Here is a 22318-nt window from a genome sequence, read left to right as displayed (position 1 = left end):
GTGTACTTTCATCTGTGAGTTTCTCTGATAGTTCTTGCTGGAGTTGGCTGGTACATAGACTTGTGCAGGCTCCCCTCTGCTTCATCTCCCACCCCCAACTCCTCCTTCCCCTCCCACCAAAAAATTCTACCCTTAGGTTTCATTTCATTTCCACTGGGGTAAAAAGTCCCATTCCCCAGTAGGAAATATCTGGCTCAGGCTGATCCTCTGGTAGTTTAGATATAATATTGGAATGAAATAAGACATTATTCATAGCTTAGAAAGGAGAATCAACAAGGATACAGCATTTAATTTAGATGTGGCTACCATATTAAAATGGGTCAGGCAGACAGGGCAGCATTTGGTGATTTCCATAGCCTTGTGGCATTCATCAAGTCTGAAAGGCCCCTGCTCTACTCCACATAGGCAGACCTTATTTTCAGTGATCAGAAAGCCAAATTTAAAAAGGCCATGTGAACAGGAAGTCTGGCTTTTATTTTAACCCTCAAGGCCAATCAAGTCCTGCAGCTGGTTTTAGGGAAAGAGCTAGACTAGCCTACAGGATTAGAGAGGGTGGGGAGGAGGGAGAAGGAATTCTGATAGATATTGATCCTATTATGTCTTCCCTAGGAGATGTGCATTTTAAGCAGGATCAAAGCCCTGTGCTTTTATATCCCTAAAGGGATGAAACTCAGGAGGAAATTTTTACTGGAAAGACGACCTCCCCTTCTGAGCTTGAAATCACAGGTGCTTAGACTTGGAAAGGGCCTTAGAATATCTCAAATTGTACATTGTCAGGAGGTCACAATAACCCAGTCCAGAGGAATTGGGAGTTCACTTTGACATAATCTAGAAGGAAAGGAATAAATCAGAGGATCACTCTGACCTAATTATTCCTAGAGGGTTCAGAGATCAATATGACCTAAGTGACTCCCGCCCGTTCTTACAAACATAAGTCCAAAGCAGAGCCCCTCAAACCCTCTCTTCTTCCCAGCTTCCCTCTTTCTGTCAATAGTGTTGCCATACTCTCGGTCACCGGCTCATGAACTGGATGAGAATCATCTTTAATTCCTTACTTTCATCCACCCTACATATTCAATCCATTGCCAAATCTCATTGTTTCTACTTTTACAACATCTCTCATACATGTCCCCTTTTCAGCACTCGCACCTTCACCAACCACATTGAGACCTTCATCCCTTCCAGCTAGACTGTTGCAAAAGTCTTATTTATCTCTCTCACTCCAAACCATTCTCCTCTCAGCTGCCAAAGTCATTTTCTTTTGTAACATAGGTATATGTCACTATCCAATTTAATGAACCCCAATGATCTCCTACTACTATCAGAATCATACATAAGCTGTCGCATAAATCCTTCTACAACCTGGTCCCTTTCTATATTTCTAATCAGATACTTGATTTCTCCTCCACATAGTCTATGTTCCAACTGTTGGCTTCCTTCCTTTTCCTCCCACACTCTACTCCATCTCTCATCTCCATACCACTTCCAATGGCTCTTCTCCATGCCTGGAATGCCCTTTTCAATCCCTATGTCATAAATCCTTTGGCTTCCTTCAAGACTCAACTCAAATCCCAACTTCTTCAGGGGTTCCAATCCCCCACTTCCAGCCTTCCCTCTAAGATTCTCTCCTCTCTATTCTGCATATATCTAATATATAGACTCCTACATTAGAATGAGAGGACATTTACTATGTTTTTACCCTTCTTTGTATCCCCATCACTGAGCACAATGCCTAGAATATAGGAAACACTTGATACATTCTTGTTGACTGATATTTCTACCCCATCTTCCCACCCAATGAGCAGGAAACAAGCAGAACTATAGCAGAAGACTATGTAGAGTCATCCCTGTAACATGGCTATTGGACTGACTATTTGGGTGTCAGACCCTAAAAGGGGGGAAGGAAGGTAGAGATGGGAAGAAAAGGGAGCACTGTTTTCACATTATAAGAGGTCTAGCAGAATTGACATCTTTCTTTAGGAAAATGCCAGGTTTAACTTCAAAATGTTGAGTCTGCCCAGGAGTACGCTCAGCAGCCCTCAGAAGTCTCTAGAGCTAGGCATTCTTAATGTTGATTTGCTTTTAACAGTGGAAACTTGTACCTTCTTAGACATAGGGAGGAGGTGGGCTAAATGACCAGAGGACAATATAGAGCAGGTGGGCGAGGTCCAGTTACTGGTGACTCAGTGTGACACACACAAAGAAATAAATCAAAGTAAAATTCCAGCAAAGAAATGAAATTCAGAATCCATTTCTGGCTGCTGTGAGCCATCTCGGCTTTCCTTCTGCAGTCATGGAGTTGGCCATTTTCAGCTTAATTCTCTGCCTGCTGGATTTGGGGGAGGGGTGCTGGAAAGTATGAAGAAAGCTCCTCTCTCCTGGGGTTTCTGTGGTTCTGGCTGGTTTGGGCAAAGTGCTAATGAGAGCAATGTGATAATGAGACTGAGGTCCCACACCATTCCCATAGAAATCCTGTTAACTTCCTTCCATTCTGCTGAGCCACAGAAGAGACCTCCTGATCTCAGCTGAGCATTTTGGACTGTAGGAAAAGGGGATGATAGTGGATGGATCATCCCTAGTACATCCCTGCTGATGGAAAAGCAACTAAAATATTATTATTATTAGCTGACATTTATATAGTGTTTTTAAGGTTTGCAAAACATTTTAAAATTACCTTATTTGAGCCTCACAACCACCTTCAAAAGAAGGCACTATCATTAGATTCATTTCACAAATGAGCAACTTGAGACTGAGAAAGATTAAATGCCTTGATCCTAGTCACAGAGCTAGAAAATGTCTGAGGCAGGATTTGAACTCAAATCCAAATATAATATTCTAACCAATGGGCCACTTTGATGTCTGAATATGTTATCATTGAAACAATAAGTACAAAAGATAAAACACTGAACTGAGTGGAGACCACGTAGATTCAGACCACTTCTGATACTAATTAGCTGTGACCCTGGCCAAGTCATATCTCTTAAGACTCAAGTTTCTTCACCTATAAAATGACGAGATTGGGATTGATGACCTCTATGATCTCTTCCAAATCTAAATCTAATTCTGATCTCAATTGATTCTTCCAATAGCCCTGTGAGGTATGAACTATAGTTATTATCCCATACTATAGATGAGAAAATAGTCTTAAAGATACTGTGACTTTCTGCTGGCCCTAGTAAATGGTGGAGTTAAGATTTGAACCCAGATCTTTCTGATTCTAAGCCTATTATACTGGTTTTATGGTTTGATGAGGAGGAAGTCATGGTATTCTAAGTTGGGGAAACAGCTTGGCATATATAGGAGAGGCAGAAATAAATCTATGATGCATCCACTAAATAGGTAAAGTTATCTCATGTCTTGAATGTGAAACTTTATTGTAAATGAATGAAATAGGTAATAGAAAACCATGACCAATCATTGAACAAGATGATGATTCAAAGAGAATAGTGCTTTAGGAAGCAATGTGTTGCCTCAAATCTCCTAGACTTGTGAATGACAAAAATTATAGGGACTAAATTGCCTTGCATCCATTTTCTAGGACATAGAATTTTAGGAAAGTTAAGGACCTTGACTTCTGAACATTTGAAAGATGTTTAAGTGGTAGAAAGACATGGGGCAATAGCATGAAGAGAAGCTATGATTCCTCTCCCTTCCTCTCCGTCCCTCCACACACTCATATATTTATGCCTCATTTTCCTTGTCTGTAAAATGAATTGAATTGACCTCAAGTCCTTTTCAGCTTTAGCAATAGGAATTTTTACTTGATTTGAGAAGTGTCCTTTTTATATAAATATGTTCATGTCATAAGCCGAGCCCTACACTCATCAGATACATTATAAACTCAATGAGGGCAGAGCTGGGAACTAAATTAGCTTCTTTGAAGAAAGAAATCCCCAAACATCCTCCTGTGCCCCATTATAATATCTCTTAGAATCTTAAAATTAGAAGGGTCCTTGAAATCAGCTATTTATTACTCCTAGTTGTCTAGGGTCATATAAAATAAACTAATCCCTCTTCCTCGTGACATCCCTTAAAATATTTGAAGACAGTGATCAAGTTCTTCCTAAGTTTTATCTCCAGGCTAAAAATCCCCTGGTTCTTTTAGATGATCCTCAGATAGCCTGATCTCATGACTTCCCTTTTCTGGATACTCCCCAGTCTACCATTATCCTTCCTAAACTGTCACCAAATTATTTTTTTCTCTTCAAGTCATCACTGGAAAAATGCTACAGCCTGTGAACAGCCATCAGATATCTCTTCATTAGCCACTGAGCCATCATCAATTGTAATTCTTCTCTTATCATATCACTCTGATAAGTGATTCATATCCAGATAACATAATGAGAGAATATGAGAGTGTGATTAATATTACGAGCAGCATCTTGATGAGGTGGAAAGAGGGATGGACTTCAGAACCAAAAGAGATCTTTACTTGTTTGTCCAGTTTCCTCATCTGCAAAATGCAAATGTCACACCTGTGCTACCTGCCTGGCAGGGTTGTTATGTGGTCAAATGAGATAATTAACATAAAATATTCCCTATACCCTTAAGCACTCTAAAATATCATATTTCATTATTATTTTATACTCATTTTTCAAGGCCCAACTTAAGCCTGACCTTCCTGTATAAATCAGAGCAATTTAGAGCTGGACAGGATATTAGAAGTCATAAACACACACACACACACACACACACACACACACACACACTTCAAATAAAGACAACTCTGACTCATCCAGCTTTCTTCTCTTCCAGATTTCCAACAGCACTTAGTTAACAAGTATTTATGAAGTGATTACTATGTATCAGGCACTGTGCTAAGCACTGGTGATACCAATACAAGCAGAAAGTCAGTCCAGGGCTTGAAGAGACCTTCTTAATATAGTTCGCCTTCCATCAGCTTCTAATTGCTTTTGTGCGTGTACTTAATTATTTTCCTCTCTGATTAGATTAGAAATTCCTTGAGAATAGGGGGACCTTCTATGTAATAAGGTACGGACTGATTTCAGAAATCTGTGATATCTGTATGTCCTCACACCCGAAAGTGCCTTACAGCATGCAGAGCAATAGGAGTCAATGCATTTTGATTGAATGTCCTGCACACAAGTCCAATAATTCCCCTTCTCTTTCCCCTACCGCTACCGTGGTTACAAAAGGTTTTCCTCACCACTAGCCTGTTGAATGAACACATGAAGATATCTGGGTCTGATTTTCCTCATCAGTAAGAAATGAAGAACCAGATTACTTTTAAGCTCCGTTTTGGTTCTAGCTATAGGATCCTATGAGCTTATGAGCTAGACGGTCTCTAAGGTCTCTTCTCCAATGTCCCAAGAGAACAGGTAGTGAGCTAAGCAGCTTCTAGCTCTGGGATGTAGGGAGTGAATACAAATACATTACAAAGAGTTATTCCCTAAAGAGTTAAGTGATCAAAAGATAGGAATAAACAGTTCTCAAAAGAATTACAAACTAGAAACCATATGAAAAACTGCTCCAGATCACTAATGATAAGAAATGCAGGTTCTACCTCCTGCTCAGCAAATTACATAAGTGAGGAATACAAGAGCACCGGGAACCCAAGTCCTCAGTGTATATTAAAATTCATACTATTTGAGTTATGTCTAAATTTGGGAATTGGTTCCAACTCAATGGAAATGTATCTCTCCTTCGGCAGCTAAGTGGTGCAATGGATAGAGCACCAGCCCTGAATTCAGGAGGACATGAGTTCTGTGGTCTCAGACACTTAATATTTCCTAGCTGGGAATTAATTGATACTGGGTAAGTCACTTAAATATCTTCCTTTCTACTCTTCTTCCTTCCCTCCTTCTCTCTTCTTCCCATTTTCCCATCCCCCTTTCTCCCCTTTCCTCCTCTTCTCCTTCTTTTCCCCTTTCCTTTTCTTTCTTCATTTTTTGGCATCTCCCACTCATAGGCTCAATCTCACTTCTGACATGGATGGAAGCTTTGATCTGTTCTACCTTTGACCTGGACCTGTTTACCTTTCCTTAGGGAGCCAGCCTTGTACTACTGTGTTCTCTCAATGTTAGGAGTCACCAAAATGGTGCCAGACTTGGTGAGGACACCAGACGAGTTTTAATTCTACTGAAGCTCGAAACTCCCAAGCTAGAGATTCATGGGCTTTTAGCCTCCCTCAGAAGCAGAGTTCCCAAGCATGTACCACCATGACCATCCAGCCTCCACTTGACCTGAAGGTGACAACTGTTAAACACTGGAAGCAATGGGTCTCGTTGCCAGGAGGCTCATCCTCCGGTCCTACTATGGAACCAGGAATGCTTGGGTAGTTCAGTAACCCTAGGTCTGGTGGAAACCACTGGCCCAGTGCCCCTGAGGGTGTGCAGAGACCCTGTCCCATTCCACATCAAATGTACAGGAAGCAGCCAGCAGGGGGAGCAAATGACCATTATCAGGCTCTCTGGGTAACCAGCCATCGGATCACTGCCCAGTGGATAAAGATAAATGAAAATTGGCAGATGTGCTTCCCGTTTCTAGGGAGAAGGAATAAAAGATCTAGGAAGGAAGCTGCAGGCTTTCCTCCCTTTTCTTCAGGATCCCTCTGTACATCAACTATGCTATGCTATTCCCCCATGATAATTCCCCCACCGATGGAAGCTGTCTTGCTTTGCCAGCCATGGGAGTCAGGTTGCACTCTGTCTCCCTCTCTCTCCTTGTGACTACAAGGCCAAATTGTCTGCCTGTGGCACAAGGCTTTTCCCTGATCAGAGCTCTGGGCTCATTCAGGGATTAAACCTGCAGCCTTGGTTTATGCAGCCCTACTCACACTATCTAAGCATGCTCTCTGCATCCTCCTAGGAGGATCCCAAAGCCTTCTCCTTTCCTCCTCCTAAGATTCTCCAACAGGATATTCCATCAGGGTCCTGTTCTTATTTAGATGGACCACATATGTGCTTGCACAGAGTTTAAGCAATATCATTTTCGGCATTTGTATCCACAGCATGCCTCTTGCAGTGCCGTGGGCCTAGTGGGCACTTAATTAATCTTGAATTGAATTCACATGGCAGAGTTGGAAGGGACTCCAGAGGCCATCTAGTTCAACCTGTACCTATGCAGGAAACCTCTCCACAACATGAAATGGAAAAGTGTTTATTAATCTTTTACTCTGCCGCAAGTATTAGGGATACAAATAGAAAATCAAGACCGTCTCTGCCCTCTGGGAGTTCCTATTCTAATTGGGAAAGGATTTTGTTTATGCTCAATTTATGACACATGGAAAGGCCAGGTAGTATCAGGCCAGTTGAGAAGTCTCCAAGAACTTTAGAAAATGAGGACCAGGCAGAAGATGGTACCCAAGTGGGTTCAAGTGGGTGGGATACCTCCATCAGGTGTAAGGAAGTGTGTTCAAATGACCTAAGGCATCCCATACCTTCTGGGAACTGAGCAATAAGACAATGAGGGTTGGCTGGGTAAGGAGCACCTAAGTGACAGTAGGTGGTATTGATCTGTTTTCTAGCTGCTAGAGAAAAAAGGGAGTGGGTAGTCATTCATACACACACATACACACACACACACACACACACACATTATATATATATATATTATAAGCTCTGCTGGAAAATATTTCTATTACCTATTCTACTTTTGGACATCTCTGATTAGCAAATTTCTTCTTACTTGAAAGAGAAGTCTACCTTTCTGTAACTTGGGAGTCATAGGCTTAGAATCTCATGGGCCATTAAGGATAATATATATATATATATTTTTTGGCACATGAAACTGCTAATCTATTATATAGAATTTGCTATTCCTTTTATTTTATTTTAAATAATTATAACTTTTTATTGACGGAACCCATGGCTAGGTAATTTTTTACAACATTATCTCTTGCACTCACTTCTGTTCCGACTTTCCCCCTCCCTCCCTCCATCCCCTCCCTTAGATGGCAAGCAGTCCTATACATGTTAAATATGTTGCAGTATATCCTAGATACAATGTATGTGTGCAGAAGCGAACAGTTCTCTTGTTGCACAGAAAGAATTGGATTCAGAAGGTAAAAATAATCCGGGAAGAAAAACCAAAATGCAAACAGTTTACATTCATTTCCCAGTGTTCTTTCTTTGGGTGTAGCTGCTTCTGTCCATCATCGATCAATTGAAACTGAGTTAGATCTTCTCTTTGTCAAAGAAATCCACTTCGGATGATATTAATCTAATCTCCTCATTTTACAATAATTAAGAAAAGTGAGTCCTAAAGAGATGTTCACACCAATTGTAACAGAATTTAAATTCAAAATGAAGTTGTTGTATTCCAAATCTAATATCTTTTCCATTACTACTTTTATTTCTGGCTTCTAGAAGGAAACAGAACAAGTTCTGAAAAACAAGAGTTGGAGACTCAATGACTATCTACGATACCTTTAAACTCCAAATATATTACCTTACCTCAGTCTAACCCCAGCCCAGTCGATAGAATGCAAGGCCTAGAGTCAGGAAGACATCTTAGACATTTATTAAATAATATGACCCTGGGCATACGATAGTATGACCTCTATTTGTCTCAGTTTCCTCATCTGTAAAACTAGCAGAAGGAAATGACAAACTGCTTTGATATCTTTGCCAAGAAAACTCCAAATGTGGTCATGAAGAATAGGACATGACTGAAAAGTGACTGAACAAAGCCATTACTCTATTTCCACAAGATCCCTTCAAATGCTTGAAGACAATATCATTAGTTCCCATAGGTTTTTCCTTTTTCAGATTAACCATCCCCAATTCCTTTAAGTTGTCAAGTCTATCTTCTGGCTCCTAGGGTAGGAAATGGGGAAACTCAGAGAAGTGCAAACTCTATTTGAAGCCTTTTGGCAATGTCTCACCCTGTTACACTCTTGGAAAATGTTCATTGTTCAAGCAGCTTATTACTTAGAGGATAAATCTCCCTTTCTGTAATTTAGGATCATAGATTTCTAGTTGGAAGAGGGATTTGGTGGCCCTGAGAATTGACTGGCTGGTCCTCTGGCTTTCTTGCCTTCCTAGTCATGGTCTTTTGCATTGTACTCCAATTTGTTATTGTCCTTCCAAAATTATGGAATCCAGTACTGAACAGGGTATCCCAAATGTCATCTGACTAGAACAGAGTAAAGTGTGTTTATCACCTTCGTAGAGCTGGACCCATGCCTCAATTAAAGCAGCCTAGGAGGTTTAGGGCATCTTTTCCTGCCATGTCACCTTGTTGATTCATCTTAAATCTACAACCTAAAATGCCCAGAACTGAGTTAATTTAGGTGAACCTACATAGACTTTACTGAATGTATTTTTGAAAACCTTAACATTATAGTCTAATTCCATTTATCTGTTGTGTGCATTATCTGTCTTGCCAAGGAGGCTGCAACTAGTAGAGACAGGTGAGGAACAATAGATATGGCAGGAGCCCTGGCATTGCCTCAGAGCCCCACTATTACTTCCTGTCCTGGGAAATGCAGAATTAATTGAATGACATGAGCCCGATTACGGGAAAGAGAAGGGAAAAAAAATCAGTGGATCCTGCCAAGGAGGATAGGAATTCATTCAGCCTGTCACTTTATACTGAGTTCCCTTAGAAGATATGACTGGAGCTGTCATTTCTCTCAGTCTAATAGAATCCTTCTCCGCTCCAAAGAGCATTTTTTTCAGTCCCAACCAGAGCTCTTGGGAGCCATAGAGAAGAAGGCTGGCTACTACCATTGGAAAACCGAGAGAATCACAAATTGTGACTAGCCCAGATTACTGCCCTTTATTCCCTGAACTTTTAGTTCAGGTTTCTTGGAAGCTTGTTCCCTTCCCCTCCCCACATCTTAAGGAATCCTTATCCTAGAGCTGAAAGAGGTATCTCATTCCCAAATCCCTCAACTTGAAGTCAGAGGATTTGGGCTTAAATCCAGTGGAATATAACTTCTTTGAGGGCAGAAACCTTTTGAGCTTGCCTTTCTTTCCCAAGTTCTTATTACTTAGAAAACAGTTAATATCTTAATATTAATCCTAGTAACAGCATTTTCCTGCTTAATCTTTCTGACCCTCAATTTCCTAACCTTCTTATGGGACCTACCTATGTGACCTTGAGCAAGCCACCACCTTTCTAGGACTCAGTTTATTCATCTGTAAAATAGAGCAATTACCTCTCTAGGACTCAGTTTATTCATCTGTAAAATAGAGCAATTGAATTCTCTAAGATTTCCTGAAGTTTATAAGGATGATCCTCTGATTTGGAAAACGATAATAATTATGCTTTCATTATTCATCTTCTGAGAGTTTTATGCTATAGAAATATATTACTACCATCATCAATCTATCATTTTGTCTCTTTACTTCTACTACCCCCAACCCAACAAAAATCCCTGCGAGGGTGCTTCCTCACAAGTTTTGGCAGATGACTAATTTTAGCTGCATCTTCCTTGTCATGGGGCTAGTCAGCCGCAGTGTTACTCCGGGTCTCCAGCCGGAGTCCAAGTCTGGTATATTTTTAGCCCATTGGGTATCTGAAAAGGTATTAAGATGCAGCCAGTGTTACAGACATTTGGGCAAATCAGTATTCTGTTACCGGCCTCCCCATACCAGCAATTTCCATTCAGTGTCTCAAAAGCAAGGGTTGCCATGGAGACCCAGTGCCAGGGCAACAGAACTTCCTGTCAGGAAGCAACTGCACAGGTAGAGAGATGGGCCAATGGGAAGCCCTGGAGCCCCAGGGATGTTGGTGGCTTCCTCTTCACAAAGCAAATGACAACCTGATACCCAGCAATGGGTGGAGGAATTAGGACAACTACCTAAGGAGTGCCCTCACCTCCAAGTTAGGAAAACATTTGAATGAGGGAGACAAGTTAACAACATGTAAATAATCACCTACTAAAAGATAGAGACAGAGTAGAGGAAGGTAATCAAAGGGGAAAGGCATTTGCAACTATGGGAGACTAGAAAAGGCCTTTTGCTAAGGAAGGTGCAATGGAGCTGAGTTTTTGAAGGAAGCCAGAGAAAAGGCACAGAGTTAGATGAGAAGCATCCTGTCTGAAGAGCAGCAAATAGGCCAGTGTATCAGGATTGTAAGACAGAGGGAAGGGAGGAAAGAAACAATCAAAAGGCAAGAAAGGCCAGATTAGAAAGGCTTTAAAAACAAGAGGATTTCATATTTGAAATTAGTTATTAGGAAGCCACAGGAATTTACTAGGTAGGAGGACATAGTCAGACCTCAGATTTAGGAAAACTCCTTTGGCAGCTGAATGGAAAAGGACTTGGATTAAGTAGATACTTAAGGCACACATTTTACAAGATACTTTGGTTCAAATTACATCTCGTCCTCAATTTGAACCCAAACTTTCTGCTTTATCACAACCAAAAGATCATGAGATTCTGTCTTTTTGCCATGGAGGCCCACATCTGGCAAGAGAAACGGCTTAGGAGGAAGAAGCTGGCAGAAGCCACCAAACAGCAGAAGCTCTTGGGGGTACAAATTGAAGATCTAGCAAGACTCACTTTATAGGGCTTCTGGGAGTCTTATTTTTAAAGTCTCCATGTAGTTGTTCAGTGGTTCCAAAATCTGGTTTGGGAGATAAGCAAAGACATGGGCCCATACTAAGTAGCCAGAACCTTTTTTTTTTTTTTTTAAATAATCTCTGTTTTCTAATTTCCTATCTCTCATTCTCTTTCCTCCACTTTGCTGGGGCAATCTCCATCCTTTCTTAAAGAAGAATGGATCAACAAATTAATCTAGATGATGATAATAGTTTAATGTATATACACATATACCAGAGCCCTTTCCCAGAGGTATTTGCTTTTTAAAAGAGGCTCATCAGGGAAAATCAATGCTTCAATCCAAAGAAAAGCATTCAACAAACATTTATTAAATGCCTATTATATGTAGGATAACAGGATTAGAGGGCCTGACAAAAGGCATTTATAATCTAATTAAGAAGAGGTATCAAAACTAAAGGAAAGTTAAAAGGGAGAAGGCTCCAAAGAAAGGATAAAATGTACATCCTTTCTCAGCTCAGTAGAGAGGGCTGATTGTTTCAATGATCAGAATAAGCATTTACATCTTGGAAATCAGCACTACAAACCATGGTTTGAATATTGCTTTAGTGATGATTTTGATATCATAATTTTGTCTCTTAAGAAAATGACTTTAAAAATGTTAATATCTCAGACAAAACTTAAATATGTTTTAGTGGGTTTTTTCCCTTTAGAGAGCTGGTTGTTAGACATTTTACTACTATACCCCTGGAAGTGGGGGACATTCATTATAAACTCATTTTGGAAAGGGAGAAATAATTTTCAGCTAGGTAATTCCCAGAAGGTTTCCTCGAAGAAGGAAACCTAAACTGAATTTTGAAGAGAGATTTCAAAAACTAGAGATAAGTACCTCTGAGAGCCTCTGTAGGCCGCAGCTGAATGCTCTGTCTCAGGGCCTTCATTCAACAAATACCACATCACATTAGTGAACTACTCCCACGTACATTATTTCATTTGTTACTCACAGTGGCATTATAAGGGAGGAAAGGCAGTAATATTTTTCATTTCAGAAAATGAGAAACTGAGGCTTAGAATGACCAAGTCGTGATGTAGTGAGTGTTGAAATGGGCTAGAATCAATTTTTCATGGTCCAATGCGTTTCCTAATTCACCAAGCAGATTCTAAATAACATACATGCTCTTTCAAATATTTATTAAAAATCTGCTGTATGTTAGTTTGTAAAAGGGCTTGTGCTCAAGGAATTTACATTCCCTTGTGGAGGGCACAGACGTAGGAGGGGTGGCCCTGTGGATAGAGTTCTGGGTCTGGAAGTCAGGAAAACCTGAATTCAAATCTAGTCTCAGGCATTAATTGTGTAGCCCTGAGCAATTCACTTATCCCTTCTTGCCTCAGTTTCCTCCTCTGTAAAATGAACTATCCCTGTTTGCCTCAGTTTCCTCCTCTGTAAAGTGAACTATCCCTGTTTGCCTCAGTTTCCTCCTCTGTAAAACAAACTAGAGAAAAGAATGACAAACAATTCCAGTGTCTTTGCCAAGAAAACCCCAAATGGAGTCACAAAATCAGACAACTGAAACATGACTCAACATGGAGGGCACTGACTATTCTGCTGAGAATGAGAATGATTATCTGGAGGGAGTCATCACCTTTCCCAAGGGTATCACAAAGTTCTCAAAAAATTATTAAATTAAAATGAATTAGAATGCATGTTCTAAAAACTATCTATTTGCTACAAAATGCTTTTAAGAGGAAGTTGAATGTACTCTGAGCAGCTAGTGGATAGAGGACCAGACTTATACTTTGGAATATCTGAATTTAAATCTGCCTCAAAACTTCCTAATTCTGTGATCTCAGGTAAAGTATTTGTGCACGAATGTTTCCTCATCTGTAAAACAGGTCATCCTTACTCTCATTTCCCCCTACCCATATCCAATCGGCTGCTAGTTGCTGTTGTTTCTTGCTTTGTCATATTTCTTTTATAGACCCCCTTCTTTCCAACATTGCCAGTATCCTGGTACAGGCTTTCATGACCTCAAGTCTAATCTTCTCAAGATCCCCACCCCCCAAACAATCTAACATTCTTTCACCTGTCAAACTGATCTTCCAAAAGCAGCAGACTAACCATGTCACCTCTCTATTCCAGAAACTCCAGTGGCTCCCTATTACTTAAATTATTATATTATATCACAGATATATATTTTACATATCTTCAAATATACCTCTATTATAAATACATATATATTTTATATATTTACTTATTATACTCACATACCTATACATATATAATGTATATATTTTATATCTTTTTATATATACCCATATTGTAAATACATATTTTATATATTTTCATACATGTATAAATATGTACACCTATATTGTTTGTATATAATCCTTAAATGTCATATCCTCCATTATACTGGGACCTCCCCCAAAACAGGGACTGTTTTTTGTCTTCTTTGTTTTGTTTTGTTTTTTATCTCCAGACCTCAGCAGAATGCCTGGGACACATGGGTAGACATTTAATAAATTCTTGTTGACTTAACTGAACATTATCATGATCATTTAAATAGGGTAGGGTTTTTGAATTATAAGAAGGGTGAGAATCATTTATTTGTATAAAGCCTTCTTCCTCCCTATCCCCATTCTATAACCCCCTATTTGGACAATAAACACACATAGCCACCTTCTGTCTGAAAGCATCTCAGGGATATATAACCTCCCCCATTATAGACTGCTCATTTGCTGAAAGACATATCCCCTTTGGGATTGGCTGGGCCTAGGCCTGAAATAATTTGAAGCCCAGCTAGTTATAACAGGAGGTGGACGACAGGGCTCCAAGAAAGAGTCTGGGCATTTGGCCCTAATCCCCAAGTAATTCACAGCCGGCTCCTGTTATTTATGAATCAGAGGACTCTTCTTAGCGTCCTTGTTTTGTGAATCAAGGACAAGAAGGAATCTTTACACACTTCATCAGTGGTCCTGAGAAGACTCTGAAGAGTTAAAGATACCAACCTCAGTAGGGCCTTAGTACCAGAAAAGTCTGATTTTTTTTTTTTTTTTTAAATTCACGTAGCTCAACTTGCTAGAATTGGGATCAAGGTCTTGATTCCATTCCAGTGACCCATTTATTGCCCAAGGGTTCATTCCACCAGGGAAACTCAGGGTGTACTTTGGAACTCCCTGCCCAGCCATCTTGCTTGGTGAGTGTACACTAGCCCATTCTTTCTAGTTGGCCCTGAACCCTAGGCTGTTCTTCACCTTCATTTCCCATTCAGCAGACCACACATATTTAGCTTGTTGATTGACAGATCCGCCCGAAGCCTTTTCCCAATTTCCCTTTTCATCTCTTGCTTTGCATATAATAATCAATAGTGCTATTGCTTCTAGAAAGAGTAGGAAATTGATTTTTCTATGGATCAACTCACTATGCCTGTGACTATAAAATACCCTTCTCCCACCACCATTTCCCATGTGGGCCCCTTTTAGAAAGTAGGCAACAAAGCAAGAGATGAGAAGTGAGAATGAAATAAGTCTTTAAGTAGACCAGTTAATCAATGAGTTCCTTGAGACCTTCTCTTTTTGTATTTGTATTCTGGGTATTTAGAACAACGCTTATATAAATGAGGGTCTGGACCATGTGCAGATCCCATCCACTAAGAGTTCTTCATATTGCAAATACCATACTAAGATGGCATTCATCACATGGGGGATATTGGGAAACTGCTTCAGGGACATAATTGTGGAATTATGGGCATTCATTAACTAGTGTCTTGGTCTTGAAATATCTCAGTTTCTCTGTCTCAGTTTTCTTGACTTGTAATAACTCAGTTTCTCTGCGTTAGTATGCTATGTCCCCCACCCCCTTCCTGACCATTAGAACTGAGAGAATTAGGGCTGCGGAGTCATAAAATTCCAGATGGTTTATTTCAAATACCTAGATGGCATCCTCTATCTTTCCTGGCCCAGACTTTCTGTCTCCTGCTTGACCACCTTTTTCACTCCCGACTTAACAGAATTTATGGCCTTCCTGAAATTATGACTTACTAAATGTTTCTTTCCCCTTGCCTTTGTTTCCCTGATAGTTGGAGTTCTATAAAAGTCTCTGAAATTAATGGCTGGATGCTAAGTGCTTTGAGACAAAAGAGTCTCATCCAGCTGAGTAGTCGAAGCTCTCCACTATTAAAATATTAAAAACCCTAATCTCTGTCTTGCCTCAGTTTCTCCCAAATTACAGTCTGTCTACCATGTGATTGGGAGGAGCCTCTTGCTATTGGCTATATAAACTGTTGAAATCTTTGAAAGGGTCTGGGTGAGCAAAAACTGGCTTTTGCTGCATTAGTGAGCGAGGGAGCTCTGTGACTCCATCACAAAAGGTTTCTGGTGAGAGAATCAAGCTTTAAGGGGATGGAAGGTCATATGAGCTAGTGAGAATCTTTGGCTTTTTCATTCTTTGTTTTCTGTTGTATGTTTGTAAAGTGGAATCTCCGATCTAGATTGGGAGCTCCAGCCATGGGGATCTAAGAATTCAGGAATCCAGGCCAGATGTTGCAGTCAGCCCTGTATCTATACCCTGAGGAGCAAGGATCTAGACCTCCAGCCTAGTGGAAGCCAGCAGCTTCTGTAGGAATTGAACTAAATTTTGAGCCTAATCCCCGCAGAGACCAGGAGGGCAAGAGGGGATTATGCCCTCCAGGTGTTTTGGGAAATGCTTGCACTTTGTTCTGGCTCTAGCTCTGAAGTAAACATTCCTTTGCAAAAGTGATACAGTTTTAAGTGGTTAAAGGGAACTGATGATATGGGACATTTGTCACTAGTCCTAAACAATGAGAGGAACACAGCCAGTGATGACTCAAACCTATGACGGAGAAGAAACATGCAGCAATACCTGCCTTTGAGGCAATAGGATCAGAGTCAACTTTACTTACTAAATGACTTACTAAATTGCACTTACTAAAACGACTAAATCTGATGTTGAATTTCCCTAAGCCTTCTAGCAGAATCAGCTATATATTTTTCATAACCAGCTGGACCTCCCTAATTCCCCTATGCAAACACCTGCTGTCCTGGAGAGGTGTTAGAAATGGACTATTAGAGAAGGAGTATGTTATGGGAAAATCCCCAGAATGGAAGTTCAAGTCTTAGGGACTAGTCCACTCATTAACTAGATGACCTTGGACAAGTGACTCACCTCTACAGCTATAAAACAGAGGGCTGGAGTAGGCTCTCACCACGGTCCTTTCCAGCTCTACCATTCTTTCATTCAAAGCTCTGCACAAGACTTTGTTCTCATTTCCTGCAGAGACTGCAACAAGCAAGAAAGTCCATCCCCCTTGGCTTAGGAACACCTTGATGCTGACAACAGTTTTGCCCCTCATCCTAGAAAATGTGGTTTCTTTTCCTTCTTTCTAAAACACTGGTGATATGGGATTGAGGGATGAGATTATAATGGCATATGAGAGGTCTAATGGCAGTAATAATAATAGCAGACATTTATGTGGCCTATTTCAATATGGATCTGTGATTTCACTGATTTGAGTATTCCCGCCAGCATTACAGATAAAAATCCATCTGTGTCTGAATATCCTGCTGAACTTTCTCCCCTCTTCTCCCTTCAGTCAGGCACAGCTGTGGCTCTGATCAGCCTCTTTCACATGTAAGGAAAGCTTGGGGACACCAGTAGAGAACAGAGGCTGTTCATCTATTATCCCTTATTCTCTCCCATTTGATTGAATGGCCTTTTTTTTGCAGTCATACATTTATTTGATGACTTCCTTTATGTCCTTCCTCTTCCTAATTTCCTGTTTTTGATGAGTTTCAATCCTATTCTAGTCACCCAATACCTCTCTATTGACCTTTGAGAGATCTTCATTTTCATTTCTTCAGAGATTGCAATGCTCCATCCCTTAAAGAGGTGTTAGAAAATGACAAGGCTTTCATATATGTAACATGTGGTATATTTATATACTTCTCTAAGAATCCTTGTCTCATACCAGCTCTGTGGGATGAAGGTCATGCAAGTATTACCCAGTTACTTTATAGATGTCCAGGAGACAATGAGCTGCTTTATGTCAAAGCCAAAATTTGAATTCATCTTCTAATTCCTGTTATATACTTCCTGTATATGTTTCAAAGCCTATATTGCAACCACCAGCTCCCTTTTATGTCATGATAGATAAGTTACAAGCCTTGCAGATATAATAGGAAAAATATGAAGCCTCAGTCAGCTACAAATTTTCCAGGTGAAGATGTGAAGAGAGATTTATACAAGGTCAGATAAGGAGGTTTGGCTAAGGAGCCAGACAGTGGAGCTGTGTCTGTAGTTGGCCATCACCAATAGCCTTCCATAGTCACTTACAGGCATTCGGGCAAAAATAAGCAGAACTGGAAGCAGGTCAACTGACAAGGTGTTGTGGAAAGGCTAGTCTGGAGGGACAGCTTAAGTGCCATCTCCAAAATGGAAGCATTTCCTGATTTCCTCCCCCCCTCCTTGATTAGCACTCCCTCCCTCTTGACACTACATTATATAAACTTATTGACATGGGAATCCAGGAATCCTCACTAGTCACAAAGTCATCTTGAACAAAATCCCTATTCCTCTTCTTTTGTCCTTGTTTTCAGTTTTGGAGCAATAATTAAATCAAATCTGTCATTGCTCCTGGAAAGGACATGAAAATCAACTCCCCTGTGATTCTATTCTCCATCTCTCTGTCTTTCCAAGCCCAAATATCTCTCGAAGCTATTACTCCTCCAAATATGCTGTCTCCCTATAGGAATATAATCTTCATGAGGGAAGGAACTAGCTAAGCTTTTCTATTTGTATATTCAGTGTTTAGTATAGTACTTAGCACACAGCCATTTCTTAAATTTTTTTTTTCATTCATTCATTCATAAATGTCTCTAAACTGAAATCAAAAGAAATAAAGCATTTTGAAAACTCTTAAAGCCTACCTAAATGAGAATTGGTATTATTACTTAGTAAAAAAAATAAAAGCTCCTTGAGATCTTTCTTCCCTTTTGTATTCATATTGCTAGAGCTTATCACAGGGTTGTTGCATAAAGTGGGACATCAGGTAATGCTTCCTGATGAGTGACGATAGTGATTATTGACTTTGAATTTAGCACTCACACATGGCCACTAACTTTCTGTGTGATCTAAAGTAATTGGCTTAACCTTTCCAGGACTTCATTTCCTTCTCTGGAAGAAAAAGGCTGGGGAAGGGGGAGGGGAACGAGAGAAGAATTGAACTAAGTAATCCTTAAAAATTCTTTTCTAAGCTCTAAAATTCTATTATTTTGTTTATTATAGTGTCCCAAACAGATTTCCATTTCCTCACATTTCTCCCTTGGCACATATGCATAAAAACAGGAGCTTCATTTCCCTGAACTGGTGCATCCCTGCTGCTCTATCCCCCTCCTTCCTCTGGACCTGGCTTTCTTTTTCATCTCTGTAATGTGTCCAATGACATCATGGTCTCCACAGCAACCACTTGTGAGGTCACCCACAGAGGATTTGGGACCTCAAACCCCAGGGGAGCGTCAGGAAGAGTGGAGGCTGGAGCTTTCCCCAAAGATCCCTTATGCATCTCTGTAAGAAGGAGGGGGAAAGGAAGGAAGAAGGGAAGAAAGAAAAGGGAGTAAAGGAGGGAGGGAAAAAGGAAGGAAGGAAGGAAGGAAAGAAAGAAGGAAGGAAGGAAGGAAAGAAGGAAGGAAACGAGGGAAGGAAGGGAGGGAAGGAGGGAGGAAGAAAGGAAAGGAGGGAGGAAGGGAGGAAGAAGGAAGGAAGGAGGGAGGAAGGAAGGAAGAAGGGAAGGAGGGAAGAAGGAAGGAAGGAAGGAGGGAGGAAGAAGGGAAGAAGGGAAGGAAAGAGGGAGGGAGGAAAGGAGGAAGGAAGGAAGGAAGGAGGGAGGAAGAAGGGAAGAAGGGAAGGAAGGAGGGAGGGAGGAAGGAAGGAAGAAGGAAGGAAGGAGGGAGGGAGAAAGGAAGGAAGAAGGGAAGGAAGGAGGGAGGGAGGGAGGAAGGAAGGAAGAAGGAAGGAAGGAGGGAGGAAGAAGGGAGGAAGAAGGGAAGGAAGGAGGGAGGGAGGAAGGGAGGAAGGAAGGAAGGAGGAGGGAGGGAGGAAGGAAGGAAGAAGGGAAGGAAGGAGGGAGGGAGGAAGGAAGGAAGAAGGGAAGGAAGGAGGGAGGGAGGAAGGGAGGAAGGGAGGGAGGGAAGGAGGAAGGGAGGGAGGAAAAGAAGGAGGGAGGGAAGGAAGAGAAGGAAGATGTAGAGGGGACTCTTCTTGTATGTGGACTTATTCAATCTGGCCCTCTACAGGGAGAAACAAATGAACATTTTTGTTCATTCTGTGCCAGGCACTGTGCTAAGCACTTTACAAATATTAATTCATTTGATCCTCACAACAACCCTGGAAGATAGATGTTATTATCCCCATTTTACAGTTGGCAAAACTGAGGCAGCACAGAGGTAAAGAAGAAATTCAGAATAATGAAAATTCCTGTTTAAAAAAAAAAAAAAAAACTATTGGGAGTTGTTTCTCTCACCTGAGCACTGCACAGTGGGAAAACATGTGAACACTTTTTTAGCTGTATGACCAAAGATGGAAGACTAAATAACATTGGGAGGTGGCATAATGGGAGAATGCTGAGCTAGAGTCAAGAAGATCTGAGTTCAAATCCCTTCTCAGATACTTAGTGGCTTTGTGATTCTGGGCAGGTCACTTAACCTTGTTTGCCTCAGTTTCCTCATCTGTAAAAATGAACTGGAAATGTCAAATCACTCCAACATTTTGCCAAGAAAAACCCAAAGGGGGTCATAAAGAGTTAGGATGAAAAAGACTAAACCACAAAAAAAATCACAGGGTTTGCATTTACTTATGTTTGTCCCTTTGTATCTGAAGTAACCCCAACCATCCCTCTCACCTTTCCTCCCTCTTTTACTTTTCTTGTTGACCATACTCCTATCTTACAAATTATCCTGAGGAATGAAACATGGGGATCATCTTGATCTCTTCCCCTTCTGCATCTGCTTAGTTATGTTCTTGTCCTTTTCCTTCCCCATTATAGCTTGCTTCTCTACCCTCCTTCCCAATCAAACAGTCACTGACAGAATCAATTCGGGTCTTTGTCACCTCTTGCCTAGACTTTTGAAATAAGCGCCTAATTGGTTTCCCTCTTCTAGTCTCTTCCTTTTGCAATCTATCCTTCATCCAGCTACCAAAAGATCTAAATTTAGAGCTGGAAGAGTTCACAGAGCAAACTCATCATAGAATTTTTGTAAGATTATAAGCAGGACCTCAGAGACCATTTAATCTAGCCCCTTTTACAGACAGACAAAGGCAGGCTCAGAGAGGTTATCCATATTAAGATGAGTATTAAAAATCAGAGGCAGAGTCAGCTCTTTTTTCCATTTCTCCATTATAATGTCCAAATGACCTATCAATGGTATTGGTCCAACTACACTGGTGCCTTACTCTAGAACCATCAGCTATCTGTTAATCAGAGATGAAAAATTTCTAGTTTTTTATTTATGATTCTCTTCCCTATCTTAGCTCCAATCTATCTTTCCTCTTTAGTCATTTTTAAATTTTTATTTTCAATTAGCAAGGCATTTATTTATTGGAAAAATAAAATACAATTGAGAAAAAAATTTAAATAGTGCTTCCCCCCCCAAAAAAAAAACAAAGCATCTGTTTTCTTTTCCTTTTTATGACACTAAAGGGAAAAAAAATTTTATAACAAATATTCATAGTCAAGAAAAATATTTTCCTGCTTTGCTTAGTTCAAAAATATGTTTCATTCATGAAATCATTAAAAAAACTTGATAACAAATATACATAGTCAAGGAAGCAAGGATAGAAAGATTGACCATGAGTCCATCATCTCTCTGTCAAAAGGGGGTGAGCAGTCATTATTGGTCCTCTGGATTTATGCCAATCTTTCTACCCTTATTTCACATTATTCTCTTTCATGCATTCTATATTCCAGACAAATTGGGACTATTATTCTCTGTTCTTTCCCCTAGTCTCTCTGCCCTTGGTGAGCTATCCCTTATTCTCCTCTATCTCTGCATCTCTGCCTATTGAGATTCATTTCTTCAAGGCTCAGCCAGAGAGCTTTTTTTTTTTTTTTCTGAAATTGATCTCTCCCTCCTCAAATTTTCATAGCACTTTGAACTTTTCTTTGGCCATTATCATAATCTATCTTGGACCTCATATTCATGAGCTTGAATTGCTTCTTAGACAAATGGAAAATGGAAAGAAAACTGGCAGAAAAACCTGTGTTCACATTCTACTTCTGACCTTTAGTACTTGTGTGACCTTGGTCTATATAAATGCTAGCTGTTCTTATTAGACAAACAGGTGGTGCAATGGATAAAGCATAGGACTCAAGAGTCAGGAAAAACGAGTTGGAAACCTACTTCAGATATTTAATAGCTCTGTGATCTTATATATTCTTTGTGTCTTAGTTTCTTGGAAAATCCAAATAATAGTAGCATCTACCTCATGAGGTTGTTGTAAGGATCAAATGAGTTAACATATATAAAGTGCTTTGCACAAACCAAAGTGCTACAGAAATGCTAGCTATCATCACAATTTTTATTATTATGTAAAAAGATATCAATAAAAATCTATTTTAAAAAAAGAAATAGGCTGGGAAAGAAGAAAATGGGAGATAGAACAGAGCAACCCCAACCCCTACTATTGAGTGTCTTCCTCCTTGTCAGGGTGCCAGACCTTGGATTCTATACATGGATGAATGCTGGGGTAAGGGTACAAGAGAGAAACAAGAGAGGGTTACAGATTGGTGACACATCCAGAAGTTTGGAGAAATATCAGTTTAGGAATGAAGGGGAAG

The sequence above is a fragment of the Antechinus flavipes genome, chromosome 4, assembly GCF_016432865.1.
Source record: "Antechinus flavipes isolate AdamAnt ecotype Samford, QLD, Australia chromosome 4, AdamAnt_v2, whole genome shotgun sequence".
NCBI classification, from domain to species: domain Eukaryota; kingdom Metazoa; phylum Chordata; class Mammalia; order Dasyuromorphia; family Dasyuridae; genus Antechinus; species Antechinus flavipes.
The sequence above is the reverse complement of the archived record's forward strand: the minus strand, read 5'-3'. Positions refer to the sequence as shown.